The sequence below is a fragment of the Pteropus medius genome, unplaced genomic scaffold, assembly GCF_902729225.1.
Source record: "Pteropus medius unplaced genomic scaffold, Ma_sr-lr_union100, whole genome shotgun sequence".
In the NCBI taxonomy this organism is placed as follows: domain Eukaryota; kingdom Metazoa; phylum Chordata; class Mammalia; order Chiroptera; family Pteropodidae; genus Pteropus; species Pteropus medius.
This window is the reverse complement of record NW_024347420.1, coordinates 1-19,916: the sequence shown is the minus strand read 5'-3', so window position 1 is coordinate 19,916 and position 19,916 is coordinate 1. Positions and strand designations below refer to the sequence as shown.

Sequence of the window (19,916 nt, the reverse complement as noted above, 5' to 3'; positions counted from 1 at the left end):
AGATTCAACCACGTTGTTGTGCATATTAACCTTCCAGTCCTGTTTATTGCTAAGCAGGAATATGGATATACCAAAATGTATTTACTCATTCACCAATTGATGGACATTTGAGTTGCTTCCAGTTTGGGGCAATATGAATAAAGTTGTTGCTATGAACATGTGTGTGCTAATTTTGTGTGGACATAGGTTTTTATTTCTCGTGTGAATTTCTAGGAGTGAGATTTTCTGGGTTGCAGGGTAAATCAGTGCCAAACTGTTTTCCAAGTAGCACTTCATTTTACATTTTCATGAGCAGTGGATGGGAGTTCTAGTTGTTGCACATCCTTAACGCATTTGGTATAATCAATCTTTTTAATTTTAGTCATTCTAGGGGTGTGAAGTTACTTTCATTGTGGTTGTAATTTTTCTTTGATGACTAATAATGCTGAGCATGGTTACATGTGCTTATTGAGCATTCACGTATCTTCTTTGGTGAAGTATCTTATTAAATCTTTTGCCGAGTTTAATTGAATTGTTTGTCTATTAAGTTGTAAGAGTTCTTTATTACCTGTAGTGTTTGACTAAAAGCTAGGAGGGAAAGCAAATTTAGCTGGATCCCAGCAAGCAAGTGGGGAGAATGGTGAGGCCAGAGAGATATGGACAAGGGAACGAGATCTGGCAGGACTTGACATACGGGTAAGCCTTTGGATTTATTACAGTTAGGTGGGATACCACTGGATGATTTTGAGTAGGGAGTGGCAAACCACTTTGACAGCTCTGGGAACAGGCCAGGGGAACTGGAGTGAAACTGGATCCACTAGGGGGCTACTGCAGCAGTTGGACAGAGAAAGAGAGAGAGACCGCTCAGCTGCAGTTCTGAATGTTCCTTCCCCACTTTTGTTCCTGATGTCCCAACTACATAATTTCAGATGTGAGAGACTGAGTGTTTTCCTTGATCTCTACAGAGCATGACTCACTTAAGTCCGTTTCCTGGAACACACTTTACAGAGGATTGAGAGAGGGCTGACAATGGTGGCTCTCTTAGCTTAACCCCAGTTCTTAGTTGTAGTTGAAATATTATGGTTGTTTTTGTGGCTCTTTGATTAGTGTTTGCTTTCTCCGTCTTGGGCTAAGATCATCACTAGAATGAGAATGTTATTTCTCTTTTAACTCACTATTATATCCCCAGTTCTAGCACAGTGCCTACCTTGTAGCCTTTCCTTAATGTGTTTTTTTTTTTATTGGAGAGAGTTTGTGCGTGTGTGTGTGTGTGAGAGAGAGAGAGAGAGAAAGAGAGAGAATGAGAGAGAGCCAGACAGACATGGGGGATGGGGAACAAGAGCACATTGCAAAGAAATGGGGCAATGTTTTCTGAGAGTGGAGTACGTAGAGCCTGTGTATTGTGTTCTTTTCTACCTTCTCAAATTAGATTTATCACCATAAATTTCTTTATCTTATCAAAAATGATCTCCATGTTTTTCCCTTATACGCATAAAAAATTGTTTCTGGGGAAATTTTAAATGTCTCACAGCCATTCAAGTACTATATTTAGTACATGTTTCTTTTCTATTATTTGGTTATCTTGAAAATGTACCAGCATTACTATCTTACATTAAAGAGGCACTAAATAAAAATTTGTTCTTTGAAGCATTGAGACTATAAGTTTTAAGGGGCAAAAGCCACATTTTCATAGTTCTGTTACTCTGGCATCCAGGTCAATGGTCTTGTAGTGATGGGATGGCAGTGACCATGGGGCCAGGCCACAGCCGACATGGGAATGCAGTTTCACTTTAAGCCCTTTGAATTAATCCCCAGAAGGTGAAAATTTCTCTAAAGGAGGTTTTTGTTTTTGTTTTTGTTTTTATTTACATTATAATTTTGTCCTGAGAAAATACCAAATTACAATAAATTATAAATACTTATAAATATCTTTTTAAAAAAGTTTCTGTGAATAAAGATCACGTGCATCATGTTACTGAAGAGAAAATAAAACATCATTTTATGCCACAGAAAATTGCTGGAACCCCTTTAAAATAATACTGACTAAAGACTGTGAGTTCATTTAATATTCATCATAATATACTTTGTGTATATATTTTTAGTATTTGCCATCTTGATTAATAAGCATCTGATCACTCTTAAAAATTGTTTCACAAAGTTTTTGGAATTTCTCCACAAAGCAAAGCAAAACAAGGCAAAATGATACAACTCAAATATGTTTAAGGAATATTATAACGCATATGTCCATCATGTATATCATAGTCTCTGACAATCCAGCCTAAAAATATAAAACACTAATTTTTGCTTTGCTTTACCCAAAGTTTTCCACACTCTTTTGACAAAGCAGTATTCTTTAACACCCACTTATAAAATTATGGTATATCATCATTAAATTACTGTGACCTTTTAACTGAAAGATGATTATAAAATGGAAGAATCACAGTAGGATAAAAAAAATGTAAATGAAAATATAAGAATGTTTACTTTTTGGATTGTAGACTGTTTCAATTGTTATTTTAAAATGAGCAAGTCTACCCTGCTTTCATGTAATAATAATTCTACTTTTAAGCCATTTCTGATAAGACATTTATTATCATAAAACAATGTAGTGAAAGTTTGTTACGCTGGGGGTAAGACATTAGGATTTTACAGCCCCTCAGAGTGGAGGAGGTGTTTTTAAATTATTTGATTCTATGATATGAGTCAAATCTTGGAGCAGCAACCTCTGTGCCTTACCAAATCTCAGGGTCTTTGCTTCTTAATATGTATCAGTTACCAGCTGTCATTGCTTAGTTCTTATGTCACCATGACCTCTAGTCAAGTCTCTTCAACAGACTCAGTTCACTTAAAAACTAGGTTAGACCACTATGATGGCAGAATTATGTCCCCTTCCAGCTTTCATATGTTGAAGTCCTAATTCTCAGGACCAGAGAATGTGACCATATGTGGAATAGGACCTTGAAAAAGTATTAAGGTAAAATGAGTTTGTATAGAAACGCTCTAATCCAATGACTGGTGTTCTAATAAGAGGAGGATATTAGGACACAGATGTGCACAGACTGAGGGGCAACCACATGAGGACACAACGAGAAGGTGGCCATGTGCAAGCCAAAGACAGAGGTCTCAAAGAAACTAAACCCACTGGTACCTTGATCTTGGACGTCTAGCCTCCAGAGCTATGGGAAAATGTATGTCTGTTGTTAAGCCACCCAGTCTGTGGTATTTTGTCATGGCAGCCCTGACAAACCAATAAGATAACCACTCCTGTGGGGGAAAAAATCATGTGTTTTGTTATTCAAGTAGGATGACTTAAACACTGATTACTTCTACCTTGAGGTAATAAAAGGCAGTGATAAAGAGGACTATAGAGTGCCTGAACCGCGTCTTGTGAAACAAAACTAGTTAATAAACACCTGTCAGCTGTGCATGATGCTGTGCCGTCCATCCGACAGCAAGCGGGCAAGAGAGGAAGGGAGCACCTGCCTTCAGACAAGCAGCTTCCTGGCTTGTCCTGAGTCTGACAGTGAGGACAACAGCTTGGGGGCCAGGACGGCAACAGCCACACAAGGCCTGGAGAGACCACAACAAAGTTGTGAAAGAATATTCTGTGCCATGCCCAGAAGCATCATTTCCTCCCTTCACTGTTCTTGTGTGAAAAATTCTTCCCAATACATATTTCTGTCCCAAAATGTAGTGTTGGATGCTTTCCCTACTAGAAAAGTAGTAGGGAATTTGTTTTACTAGCATCTCCGTTGTATAAACTTTCGTGGTTGCAAAGGCACTGAGAAGAATGCATCTTTCCCACACCACTGTCCCTCAAAATGTCATCTGATCCACAAATATCAAGGAACTCACCACCCAGGTAACAGGTGCTTGAATGTGATTTAACACTCTGCATCTTCTCCATGGTCTCCCTGTGCAATCAGGTCACCTCACAGCATTAAAGCATCTCTGTGAGAAGCCCTGAAGGCGTTGGCTATTATCAATTTTGGCAACACTCTCTCCTGCTGGTTTCTCTGAGGTACCTAGAACCATCATCTCCACGCACAACTGTTCTAACAATGATTGAAACTTCTTTGAAACTTCATTTCAATGATTTGGCTTTTAATTCTCAATTTGTTTCTGTTCCTAAGCTCATAGGGCTTTTTAACCATTTCATGAATAACACCTTTAAGAAAGTAAGGTGACCCTCAGATCTAACATGCTAAGTTTTAACCTGGTCAGTCCTTAAGGCTGATGTTTTCCAAGAGACGAAACTTGTTTGTTGTGAAATAATAGAGGTTTGATATAAAAATAAGTATACAAAGTAAACCAACAAAAAATTGGTACCTTCACAGCTTAATTCTTAACATATTTTCTCATGTATATAAGAGATGAAAATTGGCAAATATTTAAGTACCAATATTTAAAAAACAACTGAGCTTAAATCTCTAGATTTACAGATTTTATCAAACAAGAAAATAAGATTTCATAAAATTTATTTCATAAAATGCACTTGTATAAAATTTTAAATCTAAGCATCAAATGACTTGCTCAAGTAACACACCTAGTAGATGGTATCCTGGGCCTACATTCTACAAAATAAATTTATTGACACTGTCAGTTGGTATAAAAAGTGCTACTAGTATAAAGTTGAGGTGGCAATAGAAGGGCAGTGATCTTCCTCCTGAAGTTTAAGAGTGATACCTGACCTGAGAGATGGTTGAATTGAGGTGGTTGTTGGATACAAATGTTAGAGATTGTGAAATCACAGGGAGCAGATGGTGTCAATTCCAGCTTCTGGACTCAGAAAGAGGAAGAACTGCAGATATTATTACTACAGTGAATGAGGGTGAGAAATTCTAATATCAGCTGCATTTCCAGATCCAGGGGTGAGCTAACAGACACACATGCCTAGAACCAGAGAGTTATGTCACCCATATTTCTTCCAGTAGAATTTATCATCTTCTAAAAAGCTCATCTTTTGTGCCTGGCGTACATTATTTTACAGCTTTTTGGAAGTTCCATCGGCACCACTTGCATGTCTGTGAGAGGATGTGGCTGTGGAGAGCACGGAGTGTGTGTCCCTGGGGAAGCGGCTCCTGGTCACTATAATTCATGGGCACCGGGCAGCAGCAGGCTGAGGGGCAGTGGCAGACCTGAGTAGGGAAGATGACTTGTGCCCCTTTGAGAAACGCGACAATCCAAGTGGCCAGGGACACAATCATAAAGACTGATCCTGCTCCAGGCATAATCATGAATCTTCCCAACCTCAAAGATGTGGCCACAGCTGTGGATCCCCTGGGTCATTCTGGACCTGGATGTTCCCTAATGTTCCCTTGGCATGAGCACCTCAGAAAGTGCAGCTGTACGTATCTGGGACACTTCCCCAAGTGTCTTCCTGTGAACATTTGTTATAAAGTGTATGAAACTGAAAATAATATTGTAACCTTTCAAGGGGAGTCACTCTTAAAGTTAACACTGCGGACCGATTACTCTGGGAAAAGGTCTGTACCCCCTGGAGTGTTAAGAAGTCATCACATAATAGCCTCCCTCCACATTGCGTTCTACAGTGCCTAGTTTATTGCAATCAGTGTGAGACCTGTTTTAAACAAAACCTATTTTAGATCCAAGTTTGTAATATATCCAAAATATCATGTAGAGAGGCTTTTATCTGTAGATTATAGATCATTGTTTAATCAATGACCTCATAAGGGAATAGAGTAGAAAAATGGATAGTTATACATTTTTTAATTATGGAGAATAGAAAAAGTGAATATCTTGTTGAAATAAATAGGTCAGAACAGTCCTCGTGTCAGCCCTGCTCCTCTTAGAGAAAGGACTGTGATGCTATCATCCCTAAGGATGAGTTGAGAGACTTAACCAATGATACATGTTTGACAGGTGTCATGAAAACAGATTTACCGAGGCAGGGACAACAGGGTGGTTATGAGCAGTGTGAAATGAGTGGTCTTATCAAAGTGCACACGTTGGAAAGTCCTGGATATATGAGAAGTGAGGCCTTTCATTACTATCATAATACAAATGTTGGTTAAATGTACAGTCTTCAGAAGTTAAAATGGCCTTTCTCATTAACTTTGTTAGGCTGTATGTATCTCAAGCATAGACTTAGAGATATATCTTGTAATATTTCAAAATCATTTTAAACAATGTCTTTTTTAGCTCTTCAATGAATACAAAAAGGATCCAGACTGTCTCCTGACTCTCAGAAAATGTGCATTTCATAGAATTACTCAAAAATAACCTGTCTTGAAGTATGTTAGCTGAACATTAGGACAGTGTCATATCCTAGAAATGTGTAATCTCATCATCTGACGGATTACTACATTTTAAGAAAAATAATATTACGTATGATTTTGTCAGATGATATAATAGGAATGTTGCTAGGAATTTGACTTATTTGTAAAAAATCCTCACATTTGTTACTTGTTAAAAAATAAAACAAACTCCACAATCAAACTGTATGTGCAAAATGTGGTAGTTACCAAGCCCTCTGGGAAGTGAGTAAACATTCAGATGCCTCTTTCCTGGTTTATTTCATTCCTAGAATCCATTTGTTGCACATCGACATTATGTTTCCAAAGTAAACAAATAAGCCATCTCAAGTTCAGGTGTAGCCCCCAACAACAACAACAAAAAATATGCGACAGTCATACAATTTGGCTCTGCGATCACTAAAACCGAATAAGATTTTCTGTCATTGGAGGATGACAGTGTTTTAGTCGTGTTTAAAATTTACGATTCTCAAGCTACTGAAAACCTGCAGAATAATTAATTTTGCAAATCTACATGTGGAATTTGTAATTTTTTTGTTGAAGCAATGACATTACAAAAGAACAAAAATTCCCAAGCATTTCTCCAAGTAGAGAACCCCATTTAGTATGATGGTGACCTGACAATGTCAGAGTGTCTCGAGGATCTCAAGGAGACACAAGTAATACCTCTCTTTGCTGTCAGTTGTCTGAGTTGCACATTCACTAAGAAGGAATTGTCAGTGGGTGGTGCTCAGGTGGTTTCCGTGAGGCCACATGTGCTGTCTGTGTGTTGTTTCTGGGTCAGTCTATGTGGGAGGTCTCTGTGGGATGTCTCTGTGACATCTCTGTGGGGGTCTTATTATGAGATCTCTGTGGGAAAACAAGAGGTCTCTGGAAGGTGTCTGTGAGAGGTGTCTATTGGGAGGTACCTTTGTGAGGTCTCTGTGTTGTATGTCTCTGTATGTGTCTGTGACATGTCTGTTGTGAGGCATCTCTGTGAGACCTCAGTGTGAAGAGTTCTCTTTTGGGAGGTGTCCGGGAGGTAGGTCTCTGTGTGAGAAGTCTCTGTTAGGAGGTGTCTGTGTGTGCCATCTCTGTGTGAGAGGTCCCTGTGTGGGTTTCTCTATAGCTGGCCTTACTGTGCCTTATGAAAGACTGAGCAACCACTGATGAGCAGCGGGACTCGCCCCTTCCTGCTGCTGCTTCCGTCAGCATCCCAGTCACTCTGGTACTTTGCTGACAGGAGCATGGCGTGCATGTCCGGCTCCCCCCACACTCAGAATTCACCATTCGGTGCCTGAGACGACCCATGAGCACAGCCAAGCTCGAGGTCCCAGCTGTGAGACACCCTCTCCCAAGCACCTGCGGACCTGGGGCACTTCCTGCCCTGGGTCCCACCCTTCCATAGGTGCAGGCTGCACTGCTGTGCGCAGCCCGGTGGCTGCTCAGGATTGGGTCCCAGAGGCAGGACCTAGCTCCAGGAAGATCCCGCGGCATGAGAACACCTATGCCCCTGCACCCCTCAACGCTGGTTTTGGTCCCGCACATTGGGGTTCTGACAGGCATTCCTGCTGTCATCAGATCAGGGTTGTCCTGGAACAAGACTTTCCACCACTGGAAGGACCCCCCTGAGCTGGAACCCCTGTGTGCCAAATGTGGCCCAAAGTGCAGAATCACTCTAGAGAGATTGCTCCTGGTCTCCCTTTTTTTCTGTGTGGCTTGGGGCCAGAGAGGAAGCAATCTGCACAAGGAGCAGACCACGCAGGGACCAATCCTGGAGTGCACTATCCATTCTGGACAGGTCACTTCCGCCGTCCCGTGTGACAAATCTTGTGTGGTGTCTTTGTCTCCTGCAGGGCTCTGGGATAAGCAAGGCTAGAATCACATAAGAATTACTACATGATGGCAGGCCAGTCTCTCAGCCTTTTAAGTCCCCAACTCTCCCCTGGAGCAGACCTTGGGCCATGTGTTTATGTAAAGGTCACCAGACTGGGAGTGACACTGAGTTCTCTAGTCCTGGCTTTTCCACCTGTTGTTAAGTCATCTTTTCTAGAATTCAGGAGGCAAGGATGTGCAAGCTTAGAAACTGTATTGTGGAGACAATTAACCATTCCTGACTTGCTTTAATTCTGCAGATTTGGCCCTAGAGGTGGCTTTTTTATATCTGTGATCTCAGAGCTGAAGAAGGTGGAGACAGGTTGGGACCCTTTCCCCTTCCCTCCTCCCACACCTATAGATGATGGTGGGACATCAGAGCTTCTCAGTCGCTGCATATTTATGGACACTCTGTGTCACTTTGCCTCCTTTCTTGGATCCAACCTTTTCAGTTCTTCACCCACATCCCACCCAAGTTTCACAGTATCGACTATCAGATAGTTACCCACACATAGTCACACCCTGTTCCATTCATCCAGAATTCCTCCCCTGGGGTTAATAGAGGAAAAGGCAGGTCACCAGTGACCATGACCATTCATTCATTTGTGGCAGGAGTGAACACAGCCCTCATCATCATCCTCCCTGAGGCTCACACCTACGCACACACAAAGCAGGAAGTGCCATCTGTCTGGTCTCTACATGTGGGAAAGGCAGAGGTGGGGGAGGGCGAGCTGTACATTTTATTCAGGCTAAGCTGAGAGGGGTTCACAAGGCCATCCCCATCGCAGCCTTCATTAGGTGAAAAGGGATCTTAAGGAGTCTTTAGGGCCCAAGAGATCCAGGGGCAAGATTTCTCTTGCTTCTGAACTCAGGGCCCAGCAGCTCCCCACCCCAAAACTTCCTGACAATTCTTGGAGCCTGAGTGGGAATGACCAACCCTGTGAGGCCCCTGTAAACCTATTTCCTACAGCTGCACAATTTCAAAGCTGAGTGGAAGCAGGAGAAAGATGAGTTGAACCAGATCCTCGAGTGGAGTTTTTATGTTTTTTTCATCTTGTTTTAGAGTAGTTTTTGTTGTTTGAGTAATGAAAGTATTGTGAAAATATCAGGGGCAATGAAGGGACTTGGGGTAAGGAGTAAGCTCGCAATTCCACGATCAGCCTCCCTCCATGCCCCTTTCTTCTCGAGGCCAAAGCACACACCTAGCAAGCACAAGGAAAAGTCACTACACCACCCTTTTATGAGAAAAAAACATATATTGGGGAAAAGTAAATATTTTGAATGTACTAATGAGAAAACGCTTCTCTACATGGACTGATTTTTTTTTTTCTTGGAGACATATTTGCCTACTAGAAAAGCTAGTGAAGCATGGACCATGCAAGACACCTTCTTGAAAAAGACAATAATGCCTTGGGCAATGTGGTTAGTGGCCTGGCGTGCCTGGCATCTTTGGCCTATACTGGCAGGCACTCACTAGGGACAGTGTCTTCTTGTGGGGTAGAGATGGGAGGCAACTCAGTTCCAGCTGCTCATCATCGAATCTGACACTTTTCAGGGACTGCCCCGTCTGACGTGCCTTTCCCTGATGGACAATTCTGGTCCTAGGAGTCAGCCTGCTGACTGCAGGCCATGTAACTCATCATTCTCGCTTGCTCTGTGTAGAAAAGAAGGCTGTAGTAGCAGAAATACCCACATACTGGGCCTTGAAGTTCCCGTTTGTGCTCCTTTAACTTTGTGGCATGAAGTCCATGGTGAATGGCCATTTTCTTCTCTAGAATCTGTCCCACAGCTGTCATGAGCTCCTGAGCCTCCACATTCTCGCTGTCCATAATTGACCTGCTTTTGACTGGCCATTGGTTCTGGGCAGTGGCTGATCTGGGCTTGCACTTTTCAGAGCATCCTGACCTTTAAGTTTTTTACGGGGGAAAATCCACTGGACAAAAGCCTCATCCTTTTTTTCTGAAGAAGTTTTTTTAAAACACCCTGTTCCTTCTCTGTTATCATATGGAGGTATTTCCTCCCAACAGAGTCTACAGTTTCCGCAGCCTGGACAGAGGGACTCATACCCTTGTCTTGAGAGGTCCCCTATTTCTCAAGCTTTTCTGCATTCTCTCCTGGGTCAGGCCTCCTGAGGTCCTGTCTCTCATAAGTAGGGACAATCATCTTGTTCTGATTCTTCCAAAAGTCTTGATATTTTTTGGTCCTGGGCTCTTGCTACCATGGACTGCTGCTTGGGCAACATAGCACCTGGGAAACTAGCACTCTCTGGGGATGGCACTGAGGCACCTGAGACGCCAAGTTGTCAGCAGCAAGGGGCTTGTGTATGGGACAGTCTTATGGCAGATTCTCTGACTGTACCTTTACGTTGGACTTAAACTCACTAACCACCTCTGCGTTAAGGCATAGCTCTTCTAGATCTTGGAAAACAGTCATTTTAAGGTATAGGGGACTTATACTAGTCCCTGGAGCCTCTAAACTACTCAAATGTGCATTTGTGTTTGGGGACTTTGTCAGCACTTTGGTTCCCAAGATGTCTCTAGACTCTGGTTGAAAAGCAGGGGACAGTGTAGCCTCCCCTGCCTCCCTGGCTTCCTTGGCCCTCAAAGATTGGGGTCCTATGTTCATCTCTGGCACTGTTACCTGATGGCTGGGGTCTTGTGAGGCATGTAGACCACTCTTCCCAACAGAGCCTACAGTTTTTCTGGCTTGGGCAGAGGAACTCATACTCCTGTCTTGACAGGTCCCCAATTTCTCGAGCTTTTCTGCATGCTCTCCTGGGTTGGGCCACCTGCAGTCCTCTCTCTCATAAGTAGGGACAAACATCTCGCTCTGATTCTTCCAAAAGCCTTGATATCTTTTGGTCCTGGGCTCCTGCTGCTCTGGACTGCTGCTTGAGGCTGCCTTGAGGCCACACAGCATCTGGAAAACTAGCTTGTCTCCATTGGGCACTCCCTGGGGATGGCACTGAGGCACCTGAGAGGCCAAGTTGTCAGTAGCAAGGGGCTTGTGTATGGGACAGTCGTGTGGCAGGTTCTCTGACTGTACCTTTACGTTGGACTTAAACTCACTCTGTGTTAAGGCGTGGCTCTGCTGGATCTTGGAGAACAGTCATTCTAGGGTATAGGGGACTTCTACCGGTCCCTGGAGCCTCTAAACTACTCATATGTGCATTTTTCTTTTGGGACTTTGTCAGCACATTGGTTCCCAAGATGTCTGTAGACTCTGGTTGAAAAGCAGGGGACAATGTGGCCTTCCCTGCCTCCCTGGCTTCCTTGGCCCTCAAAGATTGGGATCCTATGTTCATCTCTGGCACTGTTACCTGATGGCTGGGGTCTCGTGAGGCATGTAGACCACTCTTCCCTCCTGGCTCATTCCTGCCCATTGTTGAACCTGGACTGGGCTCTGTGCTGTCCTTCATGGTCCACTCCACAATCCCACTCTGCCAGGTGAATGTGACGGCCTGAGGTGGCGGCCTGCCCTCCTGTCTAGCCAGAGATGCCTGTGGTCCCATGGTCATCACCAAGTGGGATCTGTCCCAGAGCCCTCTGGATTTCCTCACACACAGGTAAGGGGGCCAGGAGAGGCCTCTCCAGGGTGGGAACTGACTCCTCTCCTATCGCTTTCTCTCCTAGATGGGGCTGAGGAGTCTTTCCAAGGACCTCAGCAAACTGGATTATTGAGTGGTCTCCAGGGACACAGGGAGCTGAGGGAGGAAAGGCAAACTGCAGAGTGGGTTTTTCAACTTAAAGAGATTAATGGACTTGATGAGCTTGAGGGGCAGGCTCCACATGTGCCTCACCCAAAACTTTGTCATATGTGCTTTCAGCATCTCTTGAATGTTTGTGTTGAGAAAGGAAACCCTGTGGGAGGGGTTCACCCAGGGTTCCCAACCCTTTAAGATTCCCAAATTCCTGGTTTCCATGTGAGCGTTGGACTTGGGAGAAGCATGGTTGACAGCAAGCCAGGATCGACGCACACTCACGGGGATTAAACCCTCGCTGGTTTGCCCCAAATTCCTGCCTAAATGGCCTTTTGGGATGTTTTCTAGATTTTTGTCTAAGCTCCTCAGCAAACCACTTGTCAAGTCCTTTCTTAAAAGCATCCAGTCATTTTCTGACCCTTCAGAGTCTACTTCTTGAAATACCACTAGAGACCTTTGGAGGACCTGGAGAGGTATTTAGAGACCTTGCCCATGCCTTGCTTTCGCTGGAACCCCACCTTCTGTGCATCCTTGCTGCTTTCACCTGTGAAGGAAGAGGGCCGTGAGGGCCCATGCTTGTCTTTTACCGGACATTTCCCTGGTAATTTGCCCTGAAGCTGCCTTAGTTCCAGAGACTCTTGTATCTTGCGAGGTAGCTCCAAGCGGTGTTGGATAAGTCACTTTTGGAGGTGGTGTTCCAGTTGCCTCCGGAGCTCTGGACTGATTGGAACATTCTCAGAAAGGATGGAGACCACCCAGCTGTCCTCAGGAAGGTTGGGAGTGAAGATATTAAAGCCTTCCTGAGATCTTTTGACCACAGAGGGCAGAGCCCACCCACTTTCTAGTTGCTTTGGCAACAAGGGCCATTCTGTATTTTGAATCTCAATTGAGGTGAGAGATTTTAGCTCATTCCGGGCTGTCGGGCAAGACACACCATAGGCTCTAATCTGGGATGGAGAAGAAGGTCGTAAGATTTGTACAGAAGATTGGAAATGGGCCTGGGCCTGAGCCAGAGGTGGGGTCTGTATTTGCAGCATCGTTGGAATCAAGGCTTGAGGTTGGAACTCCAGCTGGGGCAGGGGCTGGGAATGGGAAAGCAGTGGAGGTAGTTTAGCCTGCAGATCAATTCGGCAGGCATTTGAGATTCCATTGAATAAGAATGAGGGAGACTGTAGTGTGGAAGAATTCTCAGAGATCCAGGCAGTAGCCACCGGGGATTCACTGTGCAGAGAGGGGAGACCCCAAAAAAGCTGGTTGTATTTTTGCTGTAGATGGTCCCCCAAGACCTTAGGATATGAGAGCTGCTGAGGACTAGGCAGTTGCTCTGGCTTATCTTTCGCGGTCCAGAAGGGTTGGGGGATTGTGGTGTCCTGCTCAGCACCTAGTGATTGCAACATTTTCCCCAAAGAATTCAGGTGGTAGTCTGGGCTCATTTGTTTTGGATATAATCCGTCTTTGTCTTTTTCCTTCCAAATCTTTATCTTGATTCTCCCTGTGACTTGTATCTCCAGGAGATTCTGGTCATCGGATTCGAGTAAGGAGGGGCTAACAGCCTCTACCATTCTGTCTGTGGAGTCTCCCCTGAGTAAGGCCTCTTGTGAGTCGTGGGAGAAGTGCTGTTGTTGAGATTTGAACCGTGATGAGTTTGAGAGGCACAAGGCTTTGGTAGCCACCTGCCACCAAGACAGGGTCAAAATGGAACAGCTTGAGTAGTCAAGGCCTGAGATGGCTGGGACTGGGATGGGAGAAACTGACCAAGGTGTGTGTGGAGACGAAGTTTGTGGGATGGTGTTGAGTGGGAATGCCATCAAGTCACACTGAGGAAGTGTCATAGTGGAGTCTGGCAGTGGGGGCACAGAGGAGGCTGTTGGAGGTGTAAAGTGGGTCTCTGAATCAGGGGATCATGAGGTGGAATGGAATAGTGCAAGTGGCCACGGTGAAAGGCCGTTCAGGGGAAGGACAGACTGGTGGCTAAGAGGCACTCAGGGATGAGCGTGAATGAACAGAAACTGAGGAGGTTGTTGGACTTTGTGACAGGGCAGAGGCCAGAGGTAGCAGGCGTTCAGTCGGAGGAGCTGGGGAAGCCAACGGGGACATGACGGAAGCAGCATCTTCTACAGGCTCTGCACAGGGCTGGCGGGAACTGCTTTGCACGCCTCACCAGTGGCTTCTTGACCTGAGCTCTGACAAAAGCTGCCTTTGTCAGGGAGCCTTCCCAGGTGGCTGCAGGACACGGAGGCACAAGCTGCAGCCAGGGGCACGTGGGGCCAGGAGATCCTGCAGGGTGGGCACCTGGTGCCTAGGGTCCTCCCCATCCCCGACATTGATTCCACAGTGCTCCTGCTGTCTGTCACCCCAGGGCTGCAGCCACACCCATACCCCATTGCCCTCCCTTCCATGTCAGTTCAAGGTGTCCAGCAGCCCAGAGGGTGGCGGACCCGAGAGAAGGGGAAGATTCTTTACCTTTGCAGAAGAGAAATCAGGCTCTGAGCCTCTTCCAGTTCTTTCAGGCAATCTCTGCAAACTGGAAATCAAGAGACTGGGTCACGTAGTGAAGTCAGAGCCTGGGGGTCTTACAGGAGGCTAGGGTAATGGCCCTTTAGGGGAGCCACCTTGAAGGGAGGTCTCTGGAGCCCAAGCATTCAAGTCAAGGACAATAATTCCTGACAGTGATGGCAAGGCTCAAGAAAGGTAGAACTTTGTCATTTACAAAATGCTTCCACATCCATTACCCACTGCAGACCACACGACTGCCCCGTGGGGGAGGAAATTCAGGGGACATCTCACAGAGATTTCTTCTGGGATTACTAACGAACTACCTATGAAAGGAAAACACCCTATGCAATAAACCCAACCATTTGTTCCCTATGGCCAGACCATGGAGAACCTATAGAACAAAGACTGAGATTACTGGCAGGCTTTTAATGCTGTGTAGCTATACCATCAGAGGAAAATAGGTAAACAAAGTCTTTAAAAATTCGTGGAAACTAAGAATCACATAATGTAGTGACCTCACCTTTAGAAACAATAGGTTAAGGATAAGACATGGTACGTGCTAACCGCCATGTCTCACTTCTAGTTAGTTATCTGCTAAAAATTTATTAACTAAAGGGATTTACTGGCCGGATCACTGCCTATAGGTACAAAATATTTTAACAATGACGCATTCTGCTTCTGTACCCCTGCTTGCTTACCCACCTCTTAGTTATCAGTTAATGAATGGAGGAGATATAGTCTTTTGTGTAAAAATTAAGGATGTGGGGGATGGGATCGAGGGCTTAAAACCTTTGTGCCCCTGCGTCTCGGGGCTGCTCCTTTGCAAGGATAGCCGCCGGCTAATAAACTGTCTCTTGGACTAGAGCACTCGAGTTGGGCCTGGTTATTTCGGTCACAACATTTGGAGGCCCCAGCGAGATCTTCTCGTTGTGGGAAAATTGATCAGTGCACCAGGGCGTTGGACCATTTGCGGTTGGGGAGGCCTCTAGGGCACTTGCCCTAGCCCACCGCCCGTGGTTTCTCGCTTTGTGGAGCGTGATCTTGGGAGTGCTGAGGCAGTTTTTGGTAGGGGCCCCAGGACCGTGCGGACGTCGGACGCGACAAGTAAGTCGGCGGTCGACTGAGACTGTGACGACAGTTTTCTCAGTCTTGTTTTTTGGTTCGTTAGTCTGTGTCTGTTTTTCTTGTGTTGCTTCGTGTGCTTTACTGTGGAACTATGGGACAATCACAGGGTAAGCTAACACCGCTTCAATGCATGCTTAATCACTTTAAAGATTTCCGTCACAGGGCAAAGGCTTATGGTGCTTTAGTAACCCCTTTTGATTTGCAGCGGTTTTGTCAACTAGATTGGCCGACCTTCGGAGTAGGATGGCCCTCCGAGGGATCATTTAATTTACAGACTGCATTTCGGGTTCGGGGTGTTGTTTATGGGAATCCGGGGCATCCTGACCAAATTCCTTATATTGATGTATGGATTGACGTTGTTTCTGATGCCCCTAAGTACTTACAGAATTGTAGTCGCGCCCCCGTTACTGTAATGGCAGCCATACCCCAAGGTCTTAAGAAGCCCCCACCAGTGTTGCAGGGCCCTCCGTCGGAGGATGACTGGTATCCACCACCCTATCATGGTGATGGGAGTGGACGTCCTCCTCCGGAAAGACCAGAACCTCCTGTAACCCGGTCTAGGGGTCGTAGGCCACCTTCCCCTGATTCAACCTCCCTGAAAGAGCCAGTATCTGTTCAAGCCCCATTGAAGGTGATTCCAGGAGGTGGAGGTGAGCCTACTGTCATCTACTCGCCATTCAGTACTAGTGATTTATATAATTGGAAATTGCAAATGCCATCCTTTTCAGAAAAACCACAAGGATTAACCTCCCTTCTAGAGTCTATTTTTTTACCCATCAGCCCACTTGGGATGATTGTCAGCAGCTTTTGCAGGTTTTATTCACCACTGAGGAAAAAGAAAGGATTTTGCGGGAGGCAGCCAGAGGAGTCACGGACCCGAATGGGCTGCCAACAGCAGACTTAACCAGGATACAGGCTGTGTTTCCTACACAGCGTCCCCAGTGGGATCCCAATACGGATCAAGGTAAGGAGGCTCTCCTAAGGTATCGCCAGTTCCTGCTACAGGGACTCCGGGCTGCTGCACGTAGACCAATAAATCTGTCCAAGGTAAGCGAAGTAATTCAGACCAAGGATGAGTCACCTGCAGCATTTTTAGAGAGACTATTAGAATCTTACCGCTTGTATACACCTATTGACCCGGAGGACCCCAACAATAGAAGAGCCATTAATTTGGCCTTTGTGAGCCAGTCAGCCCCAGATATTAGGAGAAAGTTACAGAAGCTAGAAGGTTTTGAGGGAGAGAATTTATCCAAATTGCTAGAAATAGCCCAGAAAGTTTTCAACAATAGAGACGATGTGCAGAAAATAATGTTTGTGGGGAAGGGACCTATGCCAGGCAGAGGAAGAGGAAGGGGCCGAGGAGGAAGATCAGGATTTGTCAGGCCACCTGGACCAGGAAGTAAACAGGTTGGCCTTGAAAAAGACCAATGTGCATATTGCAAACAGAAAGGGCACTGGAAGAATGAGTGTCCCAACCAACCAAAAGGTGACAAGAAAAATACAAGCACCCCAATTCTTCTGGAAGATAACTAGGGGTGTCAGGGCTCTAACGGTCCCCGAGAGCCCCGGATAACCTTGCAAGTGGGGGGCCAACCTGTGGACTTTCTGGTAGATACTGGAGCAACATATTCTGTTTTAAATCAGCCTGTTGGCCCTGTGAGTAAAGAAAAAACCACTATTCTTGGGGCAACTGGACAAGGAAGAGCATACCCTTGGACTCGGGCTCGTATAACTGACCTGGGAAAAGGGACCATCACCCATTCCTTTTTGGTTTTGCCTGAATGCCCCTATCCTTTGTTAGGAAGAGATTTGCTACAAAAATTACAGGCCACTATTACTTTTGGTTCAGATGCTAACACCCTTACTCTCGGAGATGGGCCCTCTTACATTCTATATATAGTCCCCTTAGCTGAAGAATATATTTTAACAGATCAAAAACCAACAAAAACTTCCTCCGCTTTATTGGAGAAGTGGAAGAAAGAAATTCCTGTAGTGTGGGCTGAGAATAACCCTCCTGGGTTGGCTGCTCATCAGCCGCCCATAGTGGTAACTCTCAACAGCAATGCTATGCCAGTACGAGTGAAACAATATCCTATAAATCAAAAGGCACGAGAAGGGATTGCTATACATATAAGACGGCTCCAGGAAGCCGGCATATTGGTGCCTTGCCACTCTCCATGGAACACCCCGTTGTTACCGGTCCAGAAACCAGGAACTGAGGACTATAGACCAGTTCAGGATCTAAGAGAGGTTAATAAGAGAGTGGAGACTATACACCCCACTGTGCCTAATCCTTATACCTTGCTAAGCCAGTTGCCACCGAGCCATCAAGTATATACGGTATTGGATTTGAAAGATGCGTTTTTCTCCTTACCTTTGGCTAGAGTCAGTCAGCCAATTTTTGCCTTTGAGTGGGAGGACCCTAAGACAGGACAACAAGGACAATTGACTTGGACCCGACTCCCGCAGGGATTTAAGAACTCTCCCACTCTGTTTGATGAGGCTTTAAGTCGAGACTTAGCAGAGTTTCAACAACGCCATCCTGATGTTGTGTTACTACAATATGTGGACGACCTTTTCCTTGCCACTGAAACAACTGAGGCATGCACTAAGGCAACTGAAGATCTGCTGAATGAGTTGGGGAACAAAGGTTACCGCGTGTCGGCTAAAAAGGCCCAGTTGTGTACCCCTGCTGCTATTTATTTGGGGTACAAACTGAATAAAGGGGAAAGACAGCTCTCTGAAAGTAGGATTGAAGCAATCTTGCGCATTCCACCACCAAAAACAAAAAGGCTTGTGCGAGAGTTTCTAGGGGCTGTAGGATACTGCCGTTTGTGGATTCTAGGATTTGCTGAGATTTGCTAAGCCGCTGTATGATTGTACAGCTGGGAAAGGAGAGGACATAAAATGGACAATAGAACAACAGCAGGCCTTTGAGACACTGAAGAAGGCCTTAATCTCTGCTCCAGCATTGGCTTTACCAAACTTAGAGAAACCATTTCAATTATTTGTAGAAGAGACAAGGGGAGTTGCTAAAGGGGTATTGACTCAGATGCTGGGACCGTGGAAAAGACCAGTTGCATACTTATCTAAAAGGTTAGATTGCGTGGCTGCAGGGTGGTCTAATTGTCTGAGGGCCGTTGCAGCCATGGCAGTTCTAGTGAAAGAAGCCCACAAATTGACGCTTGGGTAGCCTGTGACTGTTATCGGACCTCACTTTGTGGAGCGGCTCCTGAAGGGACCACTCGAGCGATGGATATCGAACGCTCGAATCACCCTATACCAGGTACTCTTATTAAACCCTCCACAGGTTCAATTTGCTAAACCGACAATATTGAATCCGCAACCTTGCTCCCAGATGATGATCCCCAGGAACCTGTACATGACCTGCTTGAAAGCATAACTGGGGTAAGACCTGACTTACGAGATGAGCCTTGGCTCAACCCAGACGCCACCCTGTACACGGACGGAAGCAGTTATGTCACAGAAGGCGTCAGGTATGTGGGAGCAGCGGTAGTTGCCGATGACACTGTGGTTTGGGCTCAGGCTCTCGCACAAGGGACTTCAGCCCAGAAGGCTGAGCTCATTGCATTAACTGAAGCTCTTAAATGGGCTCGAGGGAAAACTGTTAACATCTACACTGATAGCCGATATGCCTTTGCAACGGCACATGTACATGGAGCCCTGTACAGGGAAAGAGGACTATTAACATCAGAGGGAAAGGAAATTAAAACAAGGAGCAGATTTTGGCTCTTTTGGAGGCTATCTGGCTACCTAAGAAAGTGGCTATTATCCATTGCCCCGGCCATCAAAAAGGGAAAGGAGCGGTAGAAAAAGGAAACCGCTTGGCAGATAAAACAGCAAAGGAAGTAGCCAGAAAACCAGTGGGGACTAACATCATAATTGGTCCCCTTCTTGTGCCCCCCTTGGTACAGGCTCCAAACTATAGCCCCCAAGATATAGAGTTGGGGAAGCAACTGCACGGGAAGTTTGAAAATGGGTGGCTTTGGATTCCAGATGGAAGGCCACTCCTCCCTGCCGCTCTTGGCAGCCATTTAATCAATCAAATGCATAACGCTACCCATCTTGGAGGAACTAAGTTAACTGAACTGCTAAAAAGAGACTATTATATTCCTGGACTAACCTCAAAGGCTCGGGATGTAAGTGCGCGATGCCCAATATGTGCACAAGTCAACTCTTGCTCCACCGCAACAGGAGGCAGTGGCGTGCGACAGAAAGGACAAGCTCCTGGAGAACATTGGGAGGTAGACTTTACAGAAGTTGCCCCTGGCACTTTCGGGTTTAAGTATCTTCTGGTTTTCATCGACACCTACTCTGGATGGACCGAGTCCTTCCCCACTAGAAAGGAGACTACACAAGTAGTAGCTAAGAAATTACTCACAGAAATAGTACCTCGATTCGGTTTGCCCTTATCACTGGGGTCCGACAATGGCCCGGCATTCATTGCCCAAACAAGTCAAATGTTA

At 45.4% G+C, this 19,916-nt stretch overlaps 1 pseudogene; it reads right to left on the bottom strand.

Moving 5' to 3' along the window:
• Positions 1-6,496: 6,496 nt before the first annotated feature.
• On the bottom strand, positions 6,497-14,843 carry LOC120614195 (spermatogenesis-associated protein 31A6-like; annotated as a pseudogene).
• Between the last annotated feature and the right edge of the window lie 5,073 nt (positions 14,844-19,916).